This window comes from Natrix helvetica (genome assembly GCF_964273705.1).
Source record: "Natrix helvetica genome assembly, chromosome: 6".
NCBI classification, from domain to species: domain Eukaryota; kingdom Metazoa; phylum Chordata; class Lepidosauria; order Squamata; family Natricidae; genus Natrix; species Natrix helvetica.
Window position 1 is genome coordinate 64599140 of NC_138553.1, and position 19793 is coordinate 64618932.

At 41.3% G+C, this 19793-nt stretch overlaps 1 protein-coding gene across 1 annotated transcript in view; it reads right to left on the reverse strand.

The window, feature by feature from the left end:
* The window catches only part of SLC13A1 (solute carrier family 13 member 1), a 95267-nt gene extending 76711 nt beyond the window's left edge, over positions 1-18556 (reverse strand). Inside the window, exon 1 of the mRNA XM_081956715.1 lies at positions 18333-18556. The gene's annotated coding sequence lies outside the window, so the exon portion shown is untranslated. The remainder of the gene's footprint in view (positions 1-18332) is intronic.
* Positions 18557-19793: the final 1237 nt, after the last annotated feature.

A 19793-nucleotide genomic window follows, 5' to 3' on the forward strand; every position in this document is an offset into this window, starting at 1 on the left:
GTAGGTAGCCTTTAACTTGCAGCCACAATTAGGACTAGAATCTCAGCCTTTGAGTGAAGTGGTTTTTAAGCGAGGCATTCACATGATTGGTTTGTTCAACAACCACAATCCCAGCATTTTGGGTTGCAGTCATTCAGCATCTGCCAGGTCATTAAGCAGATAGAGTGAAAGAACTGCCTACTGAATTCAGCTCCCCACTAAGGGATTTCCTCCAAAAGTCTGCAGGGATTGACCTCAGATCTTCAGGAGTCAACCTTCATTTTTGCAACTTGCACCATTTCTCCCCTCCCTTTGGCAGTGTTGTGGCCCACCAATGGCCAGCAGAGCTGGCAGCAAATTTGGACAGGAGGTTGGGGAGGAACATGGGCCAGTCCTGGAGTTTGGGGAAGGCTCTGATGAGGGCTCTGTGACAGGGGGCAGAGAGGGGGCCAGAGCCATATGTCAGTTATCAGCTGCCTTCAGAGTCAGACATCAGTGAGGCAGATGAACAGCTGGAGCCTGTTCCCAGTGTGCATGCGCAGAGTTGCCAGATGAAGGGAACAGCTAAAGAACATGGGTCGACTTGGGAATAAAGCCACAAGTGGATGATGAATGGCCCTTTCCAGAGGAAATAAAAGAGGAGCGAAAGGGGAGTGGAGTTTGCAGGAGACCATTAGTTTGCTTAATTGGTTGATGACTCTCCGAGACTCCTTGCCAAGTTTTGCAGATATCAGCCTGTCAGCTCTCCAAGTCAGATAAGGTCTGTGACTGTAAATCCTCCCTTGAAAGACTTTACTGGTTGTGAATGAGCAGAATTCACAGTAAATTAATAAAAGGGCTTTTTGTCGCGACAAGGAGTTTACGTCATGCTCTTGGGAAGCCTCAGTCAGAACAGGCAAGCAGTCTGTTTGCTCTCAAATAACTGCCTGGGAGAGGGGTAATTCAAGAGTTTAGATTCCCTCCCAGCACAATCCTCCAGGAGGGAATCAGAGCTCTGTGGCAGTGGGAGCAGTTTGCAACTTTCTCTCATAGCTTCTCCACTGACTATCTGGAAAATCCAACAAAGATTACAATGACAATCACATGACCGCAAGGAGCTTGGCAACCAGTCATAAGTGTGAACAGGTTGCTAAGTACCTACATCTGTAGGTCCTAGATCATTATCACATAACATACAGGTGCAGTGCAACATTTTCGGATAACTGGAAGTTCTTTACAGGACATAAAGCACCCATTCCGTGGCCATCAAATTCCAGACCATCATTAAACATATGCTAGTAAATCAAGGACTACCTGCAGGACTACGACAAAGACTACCTACTATTCCTTCAAAGAAGCTTCAGATTTGGGAAATGTGGGTTAAATTTATCAGTTAGGAATGAAAGTGAATTGGCAATCAACCATAATGATGCAAAATCCTACCTTCTTATTGACACAGAACAGATGTCAGACATTCTTAATAGATATGGTGAAGTAAATAAATATTGGTCTGCATTTTCCTCAGACAACCAAGTGGGTGCATTTTATACTAGAGAAACTTTTTGGACCATCTTTAAAGGCTCTTAAGCATAGCTTATTACAATAATGTTGTCTGGATGTAAGAAGGACATTTAAAGCTCCTTATTAAAAGCAAGCCATCTATCACTAGCAATTTACAGCATCTTCTAGAATTATCCAGCCATCATTGTGTCCAATTAACGCTAATGAGGACAGGTTGCAGCAATAGCTGTGAAACACTATGCTATGAAGACAAGTCCCTTCATGGGGAAATGATGTATATATAAACTCTTTAGGCTTTTTGTTAAAAAATTAAGAATATTATGGGCTAATCTTTAAAAAAACGATTTATTTGTAACCCTACTCTAAATCTTTCAGTTTCAGATTTTTTAGGAATATTTAAATTTTTTTAAAAAATCAGAAATCTTTTGTTGAAACTCGATTCCTTGATTTCATCCAGAAAATGGAATTCTGTTCAGAGCTTTCTTTTGACAGTTTTCACAGATTTGCTGTTCAATTGCAGTCCTATTTACTGGAGTTATTACTCTGTGTGTTTAGTCAGCACTCTACACAATCTCTTACATATTCACCACTTTCTCACTCCATTTGGAAAGTACAACTGGATTTATTTTTATAACTCAGAACACTTTAAACTACAGTTGGTGAAATAATGTTCTCCAGGTATGCTTACTTCATATTTACAGAAACCACAGCTAGGATAGTCACTGGTGAGGGAACCTGTGAGTTAGAAAGTAAGGGATTTTGCTAGTGTGGGGGATGTGTGTGATGCCATCCTGATGTTGGCCGAAGCAGGGTCGTCTTTGCTGTAAGATGGCCATGGATGCCACAAAGTGGATGGTCAGTTCCTTTGTCCTTCGTCACCAGTGTTAGATTGGCGCACAATGAAGAGAGGTTAGACTCTGGATACTTTCAGCACTTTTTATTTCCCTAGCCGCTGCAGGCTGCCGGAGTTCTCTATTTAAGGAGCTCGAGCAGACCACCCACCCACTGACAGCACTTTAAATTTCCCGCCGCTTGGTGAACCAATCAGCAGTAAAACATGCAAATCTGTGCGACATCCATCGGTACATAACAGACTTGCACTCCTACATCTTTCTAGAAAACCTCTGTTTTAATGCAAAAGAAATTTTGAGATGAAAATACAAGGAACCATTAACTATTCTCCATGCTTTTACAGAATGAAATTAAGATTAAGTATTAAGATTAAGTATGAGATTAAGTACGTAGAATCTAGTGATATCAAATGTTAAGGACATTGCTATTTTCTGCTAGGAACTTTAGGAGAAAGATTTCTCCTAAAGAGTTTTCTTTATAAATTATATGTTGATTCCTCAGCCTTGCTTTTCACCAGTTGTCCTCAGGCTACCTGTCATTAAGTTCTCACAGTAATAGTTTCAAGTTATTGGTGATGACAAAGGAGCAAGGAAATGTATCAGAAGAATTATTATCCATCCTGGAGGCATTTTTAAGGGTTAAGGTTTTAAGAGTTAAACAAACTTTGTTTTCACTGTTTAAAAAACATCTAAAATCAACAAAATAAGACTGCATAAGACTGCCGTTAAATACATAATTAGTACAAACAAATGGAGTTTAAATTCGTGTAATTTCCTGGATGTGGAGCAGCAAAAAAAGAATAGATGGCTTTAATTTTCTTGATCTAATTATTAGCCCAGGTATTTCTTTATAATCTAAACACTAGCCATCACTGATCCTAACCTACCTTTTTTGAAGCCAGCTTGCATGCACTGGGTGCTACTAGCTAATTGTGCTCTATTTAATTATCTAGAAATGGCTAGTGAACTCAATTATAATTCACTTTTCATTAAACTATGCAGGGCCAAACATCTGTTGTAGATTTCACCCATTTCATAGTTTTAAATTTCTATTCCAAATTTCATTATTTAAAAAGTAGTGCAATTGCTATATGTTTTTTGTAACTTTTTTTTTTACAAAATTTGTCATTTTTTGTCTCCTGGTGATTGCCTGGATAAATCTCTACACTTTTCTTCACGCCTAAGGTAGATCTGGAACTCATCATCCTCCGTTTCTAGCCAGATGTCTTAAGCACTGCATCAAACTACATTAAACATATTAATCCATACAAAACGCTAAGTCCTAAAGTAATTTTCATGGTTTTAGCTTCACATTGTATGAATCTGATCTCTTGTTATATACATCACGGTTCAGTGACTTAGCGCTAATTTATGAACAAACTACAGCTTGTTCAATAAAGCAGCGTTAAAGCATAATTTAACCATTGGCACAATGTATGAATCCAACCAAAGGCATATCCATATTTCATCTTTAAGCTAATTCTGCCTTGGCTTGACTCTATAACAGGTTCCATATTGGATAGTTCCCTTGGCACCTGCCAATCACTTTCTTTCCTGTGGGTAGGTCTTCCTGCACACATAAAGTTGTGTATACACGTTTACAGGCACACAAACATGCACATTATAAATTGAATTTATATATAACAAGTTTAAGCATCAAAATGCAGATAGGGTTCATGAAGGCCCAACAAACCAACTTTAAAATAAAAAATCCTTCCTTACTAGCCTGTTAATTGCTACTCTTTTTTCAGAGCTTTTTTTTAAACTAGAATACCCTAATATAATAATGGCTATGGAATTTGCTTCATAAATAAAATATTAGTGATTCAAAACCTGGCAGAGACATTTTTCAAATATATTATTCTTATTCTTAGCCTATTCTTTCTTTCTTTTTTAAAAAAGAGGCCAGCAGTATAACATTTCATCATTTTCCCAGTCACTTGAGACAGAAATGACTCAGCTCCTACATAGCTGGCATATTATCTTGCTTCAGCACAAGTGTTGTTCCAGAGACTTCCTGAGAGCAATTCCATCCTTACGTTCACTGTTGATAAAGTTAAATTTTAATTTTTCTTACCCTTCACCTCATTATGATGTGTCTTCCATTGTGATTGGGGACCTGAAGGGTTTAACTAAATAGAGATGAAGAGTCTTTAGCTGATTAGTTTATGTTCCCCTTCATTTGATAAGAAAATATTGGGAGGCAGTAAAATAGGGATATCCAACCTTAGCAACGTTAAGACTTGTGGACTTCAATACTCAGAATTCCCCAGCCAGTCATCAATTCCCAGAATTCCCAGCCAGCCTATTGGCCATGATTATGATATTTTCTTTTCTAATGCGTTCTCTACTCATAAATATGAAGGGCTTTGTTTGCTCCTTTTTCTTCCTGTTTTTAGCCGATAGGTCTTTTAAAAATCTCAGCATCATTGTTTTTCCCAATATTGGCCTGATTTGGATGACAGATTGCCTCAATATACTGCTCACTGATAGAATCCTTAACAGAATTTAACAGAATAACAGAGTTGGAAGAGACCTTTGAGGTCTTCTAGTCCAACCCCCTGCTCAAGCAGGAGAGCCTATACCAGCGGTTCTCAACCTGTGGGTCGGGACCCCTTTGGGGGTCGAATAACCCTTTCACAGGGGCCGCCTAAGACCATCGGAAAACACGTATTTTTGATGGTGTTAGGAACCGAGACAATGCTCCTTTATGGTTGGGGGTCACCACAACAAGAGGAACTGTATTAAAGGGTCGCGGCATTGGGAAGGTTGAGAACCACTGCCCTAGACCATTTCAGACAAGTGATTGTCCACTCTTTTTTTTAAAAGCCTCCAGTGATGGAGCACCCATGACTTTTGAAGACAAGCCACTTCACTTTCCTATTGTTCTCACCAAATCCTTATTTTGGTTATTTGGAAAATACAAATTTATTTCAGATGAGGTTTCCTGTATAGTCAGCTACATTCTAGCCTCTGCTAGGGGCTTTATGTTTCCTGTTCTGTTTTGCAATTGGCAGCTTTTCCCTAAGCCAGGGGTGTCCAAACTTGGGAACTTTAAGACTTGTGGACTTCAACTCCCAGAATTCCCCAGCCAGCCATGCTGGCTGGGGAATTCTGGGAGTTGAAGTCCACAAGTCTTAAAGTTCCCAAGTTTGGACACCCCTGCCCTAAGCCTTTAATCAGAAATTGATCATTTGTCTTTCATACTCAGCCTGTTTAGCTGATTGTTTCTGCTTCCTAACCCTCAGAATCCTCCTATTTATAGATACAGCATAATAAAGTACAGCAGTCTGAAGCTATGCAGGCCAAACATACTTTTTGTTTGTTTCTCCCCAGATTCTAATTCTCCAAGCAGCTGCAAAAGAAGCTAACAATATTAGATCTGCTTTAGGTGGCTATGCCAATGCATATTTCATAGCTGTATTGCAGGATGCCTGGAATGAGGATGGAAGAATTTACTTAAAAAAACAAATCTTCTCCAACCTGGTTTGATTAAAGACTTCACTAGGCCGAAAAAAGCACAGACTGGTTTATAATCACTGCAGGCATAATCTAACCTCGCTCACCAGTATTGATATCCAAATAAAATCTTGAAATCTGTAATGGTTAGAGGTGGAAGGAAGAAGGGTTGTCTTGCAGGACCAGCAAAGAGATTTGATTTCCTCCTCTTTGAGCACTGCTATCAAGTCATTCTGAAGTGCGGTAGATTTCCCTCTCTTCTCTAATGCAGCACTTCTCACACACATTTTAAATCTGGCAAATTTAAAATGCGTGGAATTCAACTCCCAGAGTTCTCCAGAGAGCATGCTGCTTGGGGAAATCTGGGAGTTGAAGTCCACATATCTTTAAGTGGTCAAGGTTGAAAAACAGTGCTTTAATGGAAAATCTATTTCACTGAAAAATAGAACAGGCTATTGTTATCTACAGGGCTCTTGATTTTAACATGTGTAGGAAGTTAGCACCCACCCCTCTCCTAGAAAAATGACATATTCTAGGAAATATTAAAAAGGCAGAATATTATATTTCCCTGGATGAGAAATGGAGAAACAGGGGTTTTTTTTAGGCAGGAAGCAGACTCACTTTTAATAGCCCCCACCCTCCTCAATAGCCCACAGCAGATGTCCGCACTTAAAAGATAAAGAGATAGCTAGGTCTAGTCCAGGGGTGGGTTCCTGCCAGTTCTAACCTCTTCTATAGAAGAGGTTCCACAAATCTACAGTGCTGTTTAGAACCGGTTCCAGCTTCCTCCCCACGACCGTCCGCACATCATCAAGATGAAGAGCGAGAGGAGGAATTCTGGGAGTTGAAGTCCACAAGTCTTAAAGCTGTCAAGTTTGAACACCCCTGGAGTTTTTTTCTTCTAAAGGTTTAGGCGTGCAAGGGTCTTGTAACTTGACAGCTTTAAGACTTGCGTGCTTCAAATGCCAGAATTTCTGAGCCAGAGTGTTTTTAAGTGAGTTTCACCACATTTTACAAGTTGGTCATGCCCACCCAGTCACATGGCTGGCAGGCCACTCCCACCCAGACACATGACCAGCAAGCCACTCCCACAAAGCAGGCCACACCTACAGAAGAGGTTCTAAAAAAAATTGAAACCCACCACTGGTATAGTCATAGTTATAGTCACCCAAGATCCAACAAAGGTAGGATTAGCCCTCTACCCATCTAGCAACAGAACTCACCACATGGCAACTGGGAAGATTACATCACCCAACAAGGCTCAACCAAGCTTGGGACCCCAAAAAGCAACCTACAAAGTTACCCCTGCATGGCCCCATGGGAGTCTGACAACCAATCAGAATACAAGCTCAAATTCAAAAGCCCAGAGAGGGTATAAAACCCAGGCACTCTCAGCATCTCTTCCCTTTTTCTTTGCCCCAAATCTTCAAGGCACGTGATCTTGTTTATCAATAAACCTTCTCTCCAAGCAACTTCCATGAATCCAGTGTCTTTTTCCCCACTTGGAACTGAACCCAGAAGGACATTTCTTCCAACGCATACATATGACTTTCCAACCTGAGCTCCAATAGTTCATTCTGAGATAGGAACTTAGGTTTTGCTGAATCCTAAGAAAGCTTTTGGGTCTGATTACATAGTTCTGCCATTATATAATAGTTGCTATATATAAATGTTTATTCTGGCAGCTTCAAATTAATAGAACAACCTATTTACCTATGACTTAGTTTCAAGCTCTTGTTACCTATAACTAAGGTGAGGAAGTCAGCTCAGCCAATTATAGGTCTATTAGCTTGCTTTCAATAATTGCCAGCTATTTGAGTAGGAAACTATAATTTGGAGAAGTGCTTACCAGGTGCTAAATTATAGGTAACCTTCAGGAAGGATAGAGCCACATTACAATACTGTACTGAGCCACCTAGTTGAACAATGTGCTAGTGTAGAAAGTTAGCACCCGACCCTCTCCTAGAAAATGAAATATTTTAGGAAATTTTAAAAGGGAAGAATATTTCCCCCTAAAAGGGAGGCAGAAACTCAGCTCCCCCCCCCCCAACTTTGTCAATCAGCCATTAAGGCCTGAGCCAATTTATTCTACATAACAAAGATCTACCTACTTCAGCCAGAGCCATAGGAGGAATTGCCCATCTCACCACATGGCACCTGGGAAGATTACATCAAACAGCAAGGCTCAACCAAGCCTGGAACACAAACGCAACCTACAAAGTTACCCCTGCATGGCCCCATTGGGAGTCTGACAACCAATCAGAATACAAGCTCAAATTCAAAAGCCCAGAGAGGGCATAAACCCAGGCACTCTCAGTATCTCTTCCCTTTTTCTTCAATATCTTTAAGGTATGTGATCCCCCCTTTCCCTAATACCTCAAACCATGTGGTCCTGTCTACCATCAATAAACCTTTCCAAGCAACTTCCATGAATTCAGTGTCTTTTCCCCCACTTGGAACTGAACCCAGAAGGACATTTCATCCAACAATTGCATCTGGTAAAGGCCTATTTGTAGCCTTTTCTGGATTTGAAATCTGCCTTTAATTCTGTCCGCAGGAGAAGTTGAACAATGTTTTATGGACCAGAGATATTTATTACTGATTATATTCATTATAGAGGTCATTTGACCAACCCTTTATTTCCAAATCCATCCTTGCTCCAAGTTTATTTCAACTTTATCTTAATGACTACAGTGCGGAAGTTTTGATTTTCAAGCTATCTGGTATTGATTAAATGTATCATTGACACATTTTTGAAAAGTTTGGTAGTTTAGCAACTGAAGCAATGTCTTCTACTCTTCCTTTTTTTTTTTTTTTTTGAGACCAGAGAATTTGTGTAGGGTAGATTTCATTTAAAAGGAAATGAATAATCCCCTTTGGTATACATAGAAGGGGCAATTTAACATTAATATAAGCAAACTTTTGGGTATTCAGAGTTGAAGTTTGTGGTAACTCCTCAGTTTTGGTTTTTCTGTAAGGTTTCAGAATTGTAGATCTCCAATGGAAAAACTCCCCCCCCACACACACGCCATATTTAGAGCATATAATTATGTATCAGTTGTTTTGCATTTCAATTTATTTTGCAATTTTGTAAAATGCAGAGCAACACCTTTTCCTTTTAATTGCCAGGTAAAGTAGTCTACAACAGTTTGGTTTCTAGATTTATATATATGGTATTTGTCAGGATTGTTTCATTAGCTCTTGATATATTTTTAGTGAAAAACAACAATTAGTTAAAAATGTGTGCTTTTAGGGCAGACAGGAAAACAGTCAAATAAAAAACACTGAATATTCATATTGAGTATGTTGTTGTTAGTTGCAAAGTCATGTCCGACCCATCGCGACCCCATGGACAACATTCCTCCAGGGCTTCCTGTCCTCTACCATCCTTCGGAGTCCATTTAAGCTCACGTCTACTGCTTCAGTGACTTCATCCAGCCACCTCATTCTCTGTTGTCCCCTTGTTCTTTTGCCTTCAATCTTTCCCAGCATTAGGCTCTTCTCCAGTTAGTCCTTCCTTCTCATTAGATGGCCAAAGTATTTGAGTTTCATCTTGAGGATCTGGCCTTCTAAAGAGCAGTCAGGGTTGATCATCTCTAGGACTCACCGGTTTGATCGCCTTGCAGTACAAGGGACTCGCGGAAGTTTTCTCCAGCATCATAGTTCAAAGTCCTCAATTCTTTGGCACTCAGCCTTTCTTATAGTCCAACTTTCACAGCTATACATTGCAACTGGAAAAACCATAGCCTTGACTATATGCACTTTTGTGGGCAGGGTGATGTCTCTGCTTTTTAGTATGCTGTCTAGATTTTCCATAGCTTTCCTTCCCAACTGAGTGTAGTGATACTCAATATTCAGGTACCCTGGCATTTATACTTTCCAGGATCTGTTAGACCAATGGTTCTCAACCTTCCCAATGCCACGACCCTTTAATACAGTTCCTCATGTTGTGGTGACCCCCAACCATAAAATTGGTGTCTCGGTTCCTAAGACTATCGAAAATATGTGTTTTCTGATGGTCTTGGGCGACCCCTGTGAAAGGGTCATTCAATCCCCAAGGGGGTCCTGACCCACAGGTTGAGAACCACTGTGTTAGACTGTCATTAACTAGATACACAGATTTTATTATTCTCAAAGTTTTGTAAGGCTAGAATCAATGCCTTTGTATTCGTCTAACTAGGTAGATGCTTCATTTGAGTATCCCTTAAATAAGTATTTTCACGTATGCAGAGAAGATGCTGCTGAATATTTGATTTGTGAATGTCATTTTGGGATTATGTTTGATTTTTACCTTGGGCCTTGGTTCTTTGCTCTATCTTGTTCAATTTTCCTGTCTTGAATAACTTGGGTCTATGAACTCAAGTTACAGTTCCTCTTATGTTAGAATCATTTAGTCAAAATGCAAAAATATCAGTTATACAGATATTTTCAGATCCTCGTTTACATGCCTATCAGCATGGCAGCATCAGAGAGAATGTCTTACTCCATTTTATCATTTGGTTTGCTTGCATATTTATTTTCCTTCACTCCAGTACACATTCTATCTCAAGCCCAACAAAGAGAAATCCAACTAAACATGACAATATAACTAAACCCAAAGTAAGTGTGGGAGAAGTCATTATTGTCTGAACAATCTTGCAAAATAGGTTTTCTCAGATGTTACATCATTGTATCTAAGCTTAATGGGTGTTACAAGGAAATTGTCAAAGGTATAATATATGGTATGTGTTTTCTTTTTCAGGTTGTTATTTGCTAAGTATTTAAAAATCTCTTTTATGTATCTTTGAATGAAGCTGAACAGGTTCCACTCATGCTTAAGAGTTTTTTGAAGAACACTGTCAAACTTTCTGGAAGACATATGTCTCTGTAGGTTTTTAAATCAACACTATTTCTTTAAAAAATCATTCACTAAGGGACTCTTGGATCCTCTCCTATTAAGTGGTCTTTCTGGATTTGGACTATCCAGTACGATCCCACAGAGTTGGCCTCCTCAGGGTGCCGTCGGCCAAGCAGTGTCGGCTGGTGACCCCCCAGGGGGAGAGCCTTCTCTGTGGGAGCACCTTCCCTCTGGAATGAGCTGCCCCCGGAGCTCCGCATAATCCCTGACCTCCGGTCTTTCCGACGCACCCTAAAAAGTTGGCTTTTCCAGCAAGCCGGCCTGGCCTGTTAATATTAATGTTAATTTTAATTTATTTTAAATGTACTGTTTCTTTTTTTAAAAAAAATCGGTTTGGTCTTTATGGAATTGGGTTTAATCTTTTTTTTAACTTTTGTGATGTGTGTTTTTAATGTTGTACGCCGCCCTGAGTCCTTTGGAGAAGGGCAGCATATAAATCCAAATAAACCTAAACCTAAACCTAAACAGAAAATAAGCAGAGAATTGGTGTGCTAGAGGAGGATGCGGCTAAGCTGGGGGAGGAGGTTAAGGCAGTCCAGAAGTGGAATACAGAATTAGAAAATTTTATGGCAAAGATAGAACTTGAAAGAATGTCCTTCTTTCTCAGATTCCAGAACCTACCGGAGACAGAAGATGAAGATCTTAAGAATATTATGAGTACAATTTTAGCAGAATATATTAAAAGAGATAAAGAACAGTTGTGGTGGGATATGGATCTGGTTTATAGGATTAATTCAGCATATGCCAGAACACATAATGTTCCAAGGGAAGTACATGTTAAATTTCTTAGGAAGACCACGAGGGATGAGATTCTAGGGGCTCAGAGGGGGGGACCACTAAAATATAAAGATAAAGAAATTGCCATTCTTAAGCAAATTCCGAAAAAAAAAGAGATAAGAGAAGAAGTCAAATCAATCAAATCAAATCAAATTTTATTTGATTAGCCGCAACCCTCTCCCGAAGGACTCGGGACGGCGTACAATCAAAAAGATAAAATACACATAGGACACACATACATACGAAAAAACAAGGACAATTACATTTGTGCATGGAGGAGAGTAGACCTGCAAGTGAAAGACAATAAACACAGCTAAAAACACAGTTAAAACACAGTTTAAAATCCCCTAAATAAAATTGCTGAATTAAAAACCCCTCAGGAGCGTAACGAAGTTATGGTTGGGCCAGGCCAGATATTTGAAAAAGGTGGGTCTTGAGCTTAACACGGAAGGAGCGGAGGTCTGTAGTGGTCCTAATATCCGGGGGGAGGTCATTCCACAGGGCTGGGCCCGCCACAGAGAAGGCTCTGCTCCTAGGCGCCGCCCCATGGCATTGTCTAGTGGACGGCACCTGGAGAAGTCCCTCTCTGTGCGAGCGAATAGGTCGTAGGGATGTATGGGGCAGAATACGGTCCCGGAGGTAACTAGGTCCTGAGCCATGGAGCGCTTTAAAGATCGTAATCAAAACCTTGAAACGCACTCGATAGACCACAGGAAGCCAGTGCAGCTCGCGCAGGTGTGGTGTCACATGGGAGTACCTGGTGCTCCCCATAATCACCCGCGCGGCCGCATTCTGGACCAACTGTAGTCTCCGAGTGCATTTCAAGGGAAGCCCCATGTAGAGAGCGTTACAGTAGTCCAGGCGAGACGTCACCAGCGCATGGGTGACTGTGCGTAGAGCGTCCCGGTCCAATAGGGGGCGCAATTGGCGCACCAGGCGAACCTGATGGAACGCCCCCCTGGCCACAGCTGTCACATGTTCATCCATGGACAGCTTGGCATCCAGGAGGACGCCCAAATTGCGCGCCCGCTCCACGGGGGCGAGTTGAATGCCCCCAATGGCCAGAGATGGAATTATCTGGTTGAACCGAGGAGCCGGAACCCACAGCCACTCCGTCTTGGAAGGGTTGAGCCTGAGTTGGTTGTCATCCATCCAGACCCGTACGGCTTCCACACACCGGGACATCACTTCGACGGCCTCGTTGGGGTGGTTCGGGGTGGAAATGTACAGCTGAGTATCATCAGCGTACAGGTGGTATCCCACCCCAAAACCACGGATGATCTCACCCAGTGGCTTCATGTATGTGTTGAACAGGAGTGGTGAGAGGACCGACCCCTGTGGCACCCCACAGATGAGGGGGCTTAGGGTCGACCTCTGCTCTCCTGCCAACACACGTTGCGTCCTGCCGGAGAGGTAGGAGCCGAACCACCGCAAGACGGTGCCCCGGATCCCCAACCCCTCCAGTCGGTGCAACAGGATACCATGGTCGATGGTATCAAAAGCCGCCGAGAGGTCTAATAGGACCAGGATAGAGGAACAGCCCCTATCTCTGGCCCTCCAGAGATCATCTACCAACGCGACCAAGGCCGTCTCAGTGCTGTGCCCAGGGCGAAAGCCGGACTGGCGCGGGTCTAGATAATCATTCTCCTCCAGATGTCGTGGAAACTGAGAAGCCACCACACTCTCCACAACCTTCGCCAAAAAGGGAAGGTTGGAGACAGGACAATAATTGACCAGCTCCATAGGGTCCAGGGAAGGCTTCTTGAGCAAGGGTCTCACCACCACCTCTTTCAAGGCGGCCGGGAGAGACCCCTCACCCAACGAAGCGTTCACTAGGTCCAGGAGCCAGTCGCGTGTAACCTCCCAGGATGCCAGTACAAGCCAGGAGGGACACGGGTCCAACAAACATGTGGTAGGTCGCAGTCGCCCACGCAATCTGTCCAAATCCTCGATGACAACCAAGTCAAACTCCTCCCAAAAAGGTTTCTCAAGACTCGCCACTGGCGTCTCGACTGGGCCACTGAAGGGGACCCAATCCTTCCGGATTTGAGCGACTTTATCCTGCAGGTATTTCCCAAACTCCTCTGCCCTGCCCTGTAAAGGGGCCTCCCGTGGCCTCTGAAACAGAAGAGAGCGGGACACCCGAAACAGGGCGGCAGGGCGGTTCTCTGCGGATGCAATGAGAGCGGCACAATATTGACGTTTGGCCGTTCTCAATGCCACTAGGTACGTCCTTAAATGGGCTCGTACCTGTGCTCGGTCAAGTTCGGTTCGGGAGGATCTCCAACGACTCTCTAGGCATCTCTTGCGGCGCTTCATCACCCTTAGCTCCTCGGTAAACCAAGGGGCCAGGGTGGATCGTTGCCGCCAGAGAGGCCGCAAAGGCGCCACCCGGTTCAAGGCCCCGGTAGTCGCATTATTCCACGCGGTCACCAGGTCCTCTACCCGAGGGCGGGTCAGGGCTGCAGGAGGTGGCCCAAGCTCCGTCTGGAACCTGTCTGGTTCCATCAAGCGCCTGGGGCGGAACCATCTAGTGTTCTCCGGTTCCGCCTCCCCGCGGCGAGGAGTAGCACCAGGGAAGTCAAGACGGAGGAGTGAGTGATCTGACCATGACAGAGGAGTGATGGTTAAATTCACTCCTCCCAGATCACTCAGCCACTGGCGAGAGACAAAGACAAGGTCCAAGGTGTGACCTCCCTCGTGTGTCGGGCCCTGAATCATTTGAGTCAGGTCCATGGCTATCATGGAAGCCATGAACTCCCGAGCCCCCTCTGATGCTTCTCCCACCGACGGCAGGTTAAAATCCCCCATCACTAAAAGTTTGGGGGTCTCAACCGCCACCGATGAGATCAGCTCGAGGAGCTCAGGCAGGGTCGCTGATGTATGGCGGGGAGCCAGGTATACTATCAGCAAGCCCATCTGCCTCCTAGGGCCCCATTTCACAACCAGGGATTCACATCCGGACGTCTGTAGCACAGTGGACTCCCTCGGCTCTAAATCCTCCCGGATGATCACTGCTACCCCACCGCCCCTTCCCCGGGCCCGGGGCTGGTGAAATGCTTGGTAACCTGGTGGGCACATTTCCACGAGGGGTAACCCTCCCTCGTGGCCCAACCAGGTTTCCGTTATTCCCGCGAGGTCCGGCTCCCCCTCCAAAATCAGATCGTGAATGAGGTAGTATGAGAAGTATTCCTCCTTATCAAAGAAATTATATAATAAGGGAATTTGGTTTAGATGGTTATTGCCAGAAGGAATGCTGATCTTCTGGGAGGGAAACAGAATTAGAATTAACACAGTCGTGGAGGCAGAGGCTTTCATTAAAAAACATAGTGCCCTCCTAGAGGACGGAAATACAAGAAGTAGTGAAAAAGGCGACAAAACACAAGACATGAAGGAGGGAGAAGTCTTGTATTTCTATCAAAGGAAGATATAATGGTGGCAATAAAGAATCATCTCTCCATTATCTTCTCACCACAGATATTCTGCTGTGAAGAGACTTTTCTTGCTCTTCCTGGTTGTAACAGAGCAAGAGCCATTCAAAACCATGAACAGCCGTATCAAGATAATTGATAGCAAGGGACCTGTTGGATTCAAATTTCCATAATTTGCATTTATTATGACTGCTATTTTGGATGGGTCTAATAAAAGCTATAATCTATACATAGATTATAAATATTGCTAAAGGCTGAGATAAATCAGCTTACTTCTTGAAATAATTTGCTTTGCATTGTACCTCTCTTTAGTCTTCTGGGATAGAAATTCTCATTTAAGAAAAGTTTATGCCATTAGATATTATGATTCAATGTGTCTCAACACTTAATATTTTCTGACATGTTCTTTAAGGAAAATAATTAAATTCAACTAAGAGCAAGATTCCTCTGCCTGAAATAATAATAATACAGCTTTAACTGATATGACTTTTTACATTATAGATTTGCTCTGATGGATTATTTCAAACTCCTTTGGTGATATTTGTTGCTGAATATGACAGATCAACATCATCTCCAGTTCTGCAATCTACTTAAAGTAATAGTCTTCATGTAGCTGAAAACCAAATTATTTTTCTCAATCATCTATCATCATAGGATGTTGCCAGACATCACCTTTTCATTATAACTCACTTGGATTTTGACAGATAACCTGAACTTCAAGAAAATAGAACTAAGCATTCTTGTGGCCTTTTGATATTTTCTGATTGATATTTTAATGAATACTTTTCATAATTTGACCCTTTCCTCACTCCTTAAAGAAGCATGGCAATCATTTGCAAAGTATCTCTGAAATCCTAAGAGGAGAATAAAGAAAATGCATAAAACTTTTTAACAACAGACAGCTTGATCATTTTTTATTTCACCTAACAGGGCATAAATTAACACATAAATTAACACAAAGTTCTCAGAAAATATTTTGGGAAGTGATGTAGGTAGCAATGTAAATTAAAAGGTTAATTTCTATAGAAGTTAGTTAGAAGAACAGCATTAATTTTAATGCATTTAAGTGGCGGCGGCAGTAGCAGTATCTTTTGGGGCTTGCACTGAAGCCTAAAAAATTAAGCTGCTTTTATTAACAGAGGATCAACATTGATGTAAGATCTGAAGCACATCATAGAGGTCATTTCCACAACACACACTAGACAAGGAGAAAATACTCTGCTCATTCTCTTTAGCAGAAAAAACACAATTTCCTGTGCTGAAGTGAGCGGGCTTGTTTATTAGTGATTATTGATATTCATGAAGAGCTGTCTTTTCTGTAATCTGGTTTAAAGGATCACAGTATCTTTTGAACCTCCTTGACATCTGCTGTCTTGAGTTATCCAAAACAAAAACATGGTGTAATTTAAAAATAAATATATAAATGAATGAACAAGTGTCTATGCTATACCATGAGCGATCTTCTACAAATATGCCTTTTCTGATTTAGAGCAATAAAAGTATGTCCTAGTTCAGTGATGGCTAAACTTTTCTGGACCGAGTGCCCAAAGTGTGTGTGTGTGTGTGTGTGTGTGTGCCCAAATGCATGTGCACATGCCAAACCCCCCAAAATGCAATGCGTCCATGCTCCCATGCATGTGCCCTCCCCCACACATGTACACGGCTCCCCCTGCATGCATTCCACCCTCTGCACATGTGCAGCAGAGACCCAAAGACTAGCTGGCTGGTGGGAAGTGTGCACGCATGCGCAGCAGAGCTGAACTTGGGCAACAGCTTGTGTGCCATCAGAGAGGGCGCTGCATGCCACCTCTGGCTCGCACGCCATTGGTTCACCATCACGGTCCTAGTTCAATAAGAAAACTGTAAGAAATTTAGTGGGAGAGAAGTGGAATCACCTCAAACTTCATCTTCGAGAAAAATCTTGGTGGGCTCACTGGCAATCTTCTCCCAATTATTGTTTTATATGCCACAGGCAAGATGTTAGATGGGGACACTTCTACAAAGTTAACTGTCTTGTATAGAGCAGAGGAGCGATACTATAATGAAGATGTCTTAGGCAGGGATAGAACAGTCATTGCAGTACTGCAGGCTACTTCAGCTGACTTCTAGCTGCAGTTCAAATCCACTGCCTCAAAGTTAACTCAGCCTTGAAACCTTCTGAGGGGGAAGGAGGGTAAAATGAGGATCCAGATTGTTGGAGGCAATATGTTGATTCTGTAAACAGCTTAGAGAGGGCTGTAAAAGCACTATGAAGTGGCATATGTCTAAGTCTTAGTGCTATTGCTATTTGCAGATACTCATCTATATAAACATTGATGTCATATAATATCAACAAAACTTTAACCAACAGTCCAGCAGAAAACTACTGTTGACTACATTACCTCCTATATCTGTATATACTGTATCTTGCTTTATATCATATCTCATATTTATCTTTTAAAGGAAAGTTTGTTTCTGTATTTGCTGTTTCCATTAGATCCCAGATCAACACATCCTCCTGAAACATTGTTTAGCAATAGTATCTTTTTTCTCTTAAAAAAAAGTAGTAGTGGTTAAACAAATTTCTTGAGGAATGGCTGTGCTCCCTTGAGCTTTTCAGCTTTTATAAAGGAAGTTGCAGTATAAGTGGAGCTCATCAGAATGTTGCAGCAGAGAATGTCATTTTATAGTTTGCCAACACAGCTGTTCCCCAGAAATTAGATTGGTCCAAAGTAAACCGTGCCATGATAATTTCATCAAATAGAGTTAAACTTTTATAGAATCACATGGAGGAAAAATATATATTGTGGTGCCTCCATTTGAATTTAGCTTAAAGAGACTGTAAGTCATTATCTTTCCTTGTGTATCACATGCCATGGTACTTCTTTGATTTATGATTGAGAATATTCTGTGGGATTTCATAAGCAATGCCAAAGAAGAAAATGCCCTTTTTAAATAGTATCCATCCAGAGTTCTAAATTAGAAATACCAAACATGAAATGCATCAATTTCCACTTTAAGAAGCATTAAGGGTATAAGACAAAATTTCAGTATTACTCCAAAACCTACTTTTTTCTTATTCCACCCAGATTACTTTTGTTCAGAACTAAAAGATTGCAAGTTTTTAAAGAAATCAAGGGGAATGTAACCCTTTCTCTAGGATAAGCATATTCTTCATGCTCAGGCTGAAAGGGCACTGATAAAAGTTTATATTTCCCAGAGAGATCTCACAGAAGATATTGAATACATTTGTATTAAACAGCTGCACTGTCCTTATATTAGCTGAAGCTGGCACTTGTCTTGGTTCCCATGTTGCCGATTACAATTATTTTGCTGAAAGTATATGAAGAAAACCCAACTATTTTATAAAACTAATAAAAGACTAGGACCAAGAAAGATTTTGAAAACCAGATTGTTAAAGCTACTTGAGAGAGAGAGAGAAAATGTTCAGGAACATACCAGCAGCTGGAAAAGAGTAGGTCCAATTTACAATAGGTCAGAATAATGTGTTCAATCAGATCATCCTGGCAAATGAGCAGGAAAACCCAGATGGGAGCTAAATTTATTATGGGAACAGCTTCAGCTAATAGTAGATCAAAGGACAGGTATTCCAGTTTCGTCAGTCTTTAAGGTAATGATCCATCACGTAGGAAGAGAAATTAAAGGAAGAGATAGTGTATATTGAGAGGTGTGGCAATGACAAGAGGTAAGAGGAAACCACCCCTTATTAAGGGCTGTCTTCTTTCCTGCTTCAAAATACCCAGTTCTCCAAACGAGGAACTCTTCAACCCTTGCTTCAAATTTCATAACATGCTTTTCAATGTAGCAGGGCCACCGTAAACCACAATGTTTAGTCTAGGTTTGAACATAAATTTGAATGCTTTGTTAAGCTCTTCAGGAGTAATTTGATCATAAAGGTCCCTCAGTGATAAAGTTAGTTAGACACTGTGGATCTTTCTGAACAGACACAAAGCTCCAATAATCCCAACATGTCAGTGCAGGGTAGCATTACCCAAGAACTGCTGTTGTCTAAAACGGAGCCTTTCTTTTCCACAGCTGGAGCCAATGTTTTCCATTGCGTTGTCCAGTAACCAATTGCTGCCTTTATCTAGCTCTCTCACTTCCTGAAACATCTGAAATAGATTAAATATTAATGAGAACTACAGAACTCTCCAATTCTATAATAGCCAGACTGACTTAAGTTCATTTCATTGAGTTCTATGATCTCCATAATGTTTCCCATGTGGTTAAGTTATCTATGTAAAATAATAGCCATTTTTAGATGAACCTAAATAGATGTTTTTTCTGAAATAAATCCCAATAAATCATTTTCTTTCACCTACATATGTCATCATATGTAGACATGATCACTGTGTATCTAGTCACAGATAAATGTGTGCACTGCTGTAATACTTCACAATTACAAAAAATATTTGAAGCCTTTTCCTCCATTTCATCTTCTGTCAATAATTCCTACTTTTTTCTCATATCCTATTGGAAATTCTTTGTTCTTTAGTTACTGTTGATGGCATTACATCTACATTTCAGTATTTAAACAGTGACCCTTTTTATTTCTCCTTAGTTATACTGCTAGCTATAGTTGAATAGAACTTATCTCTTAAGTTACTTAAAATTTTGAAATTTCACAATTCTCTTGATGTCTGATGCTTTCCACTCCTTCACATTTATTTATTTATTTTCAAACTCCTTTTCTGTCTTTACTTTTTATTGTGTAAGCTTATTAGATTTAAAACAATAATTGTTCAGACATTAGCTCCAGAAGTATTGATCAATTATGTAATATATACGTAAATGTATTGCAAAACATTTTAGCATTTTGTAAGTTGACAAGAACCAGGCAAGTACAGGAAATGCTAGTGGCATTCTATACGGAATAGATAATATATTATCTGAAAAATT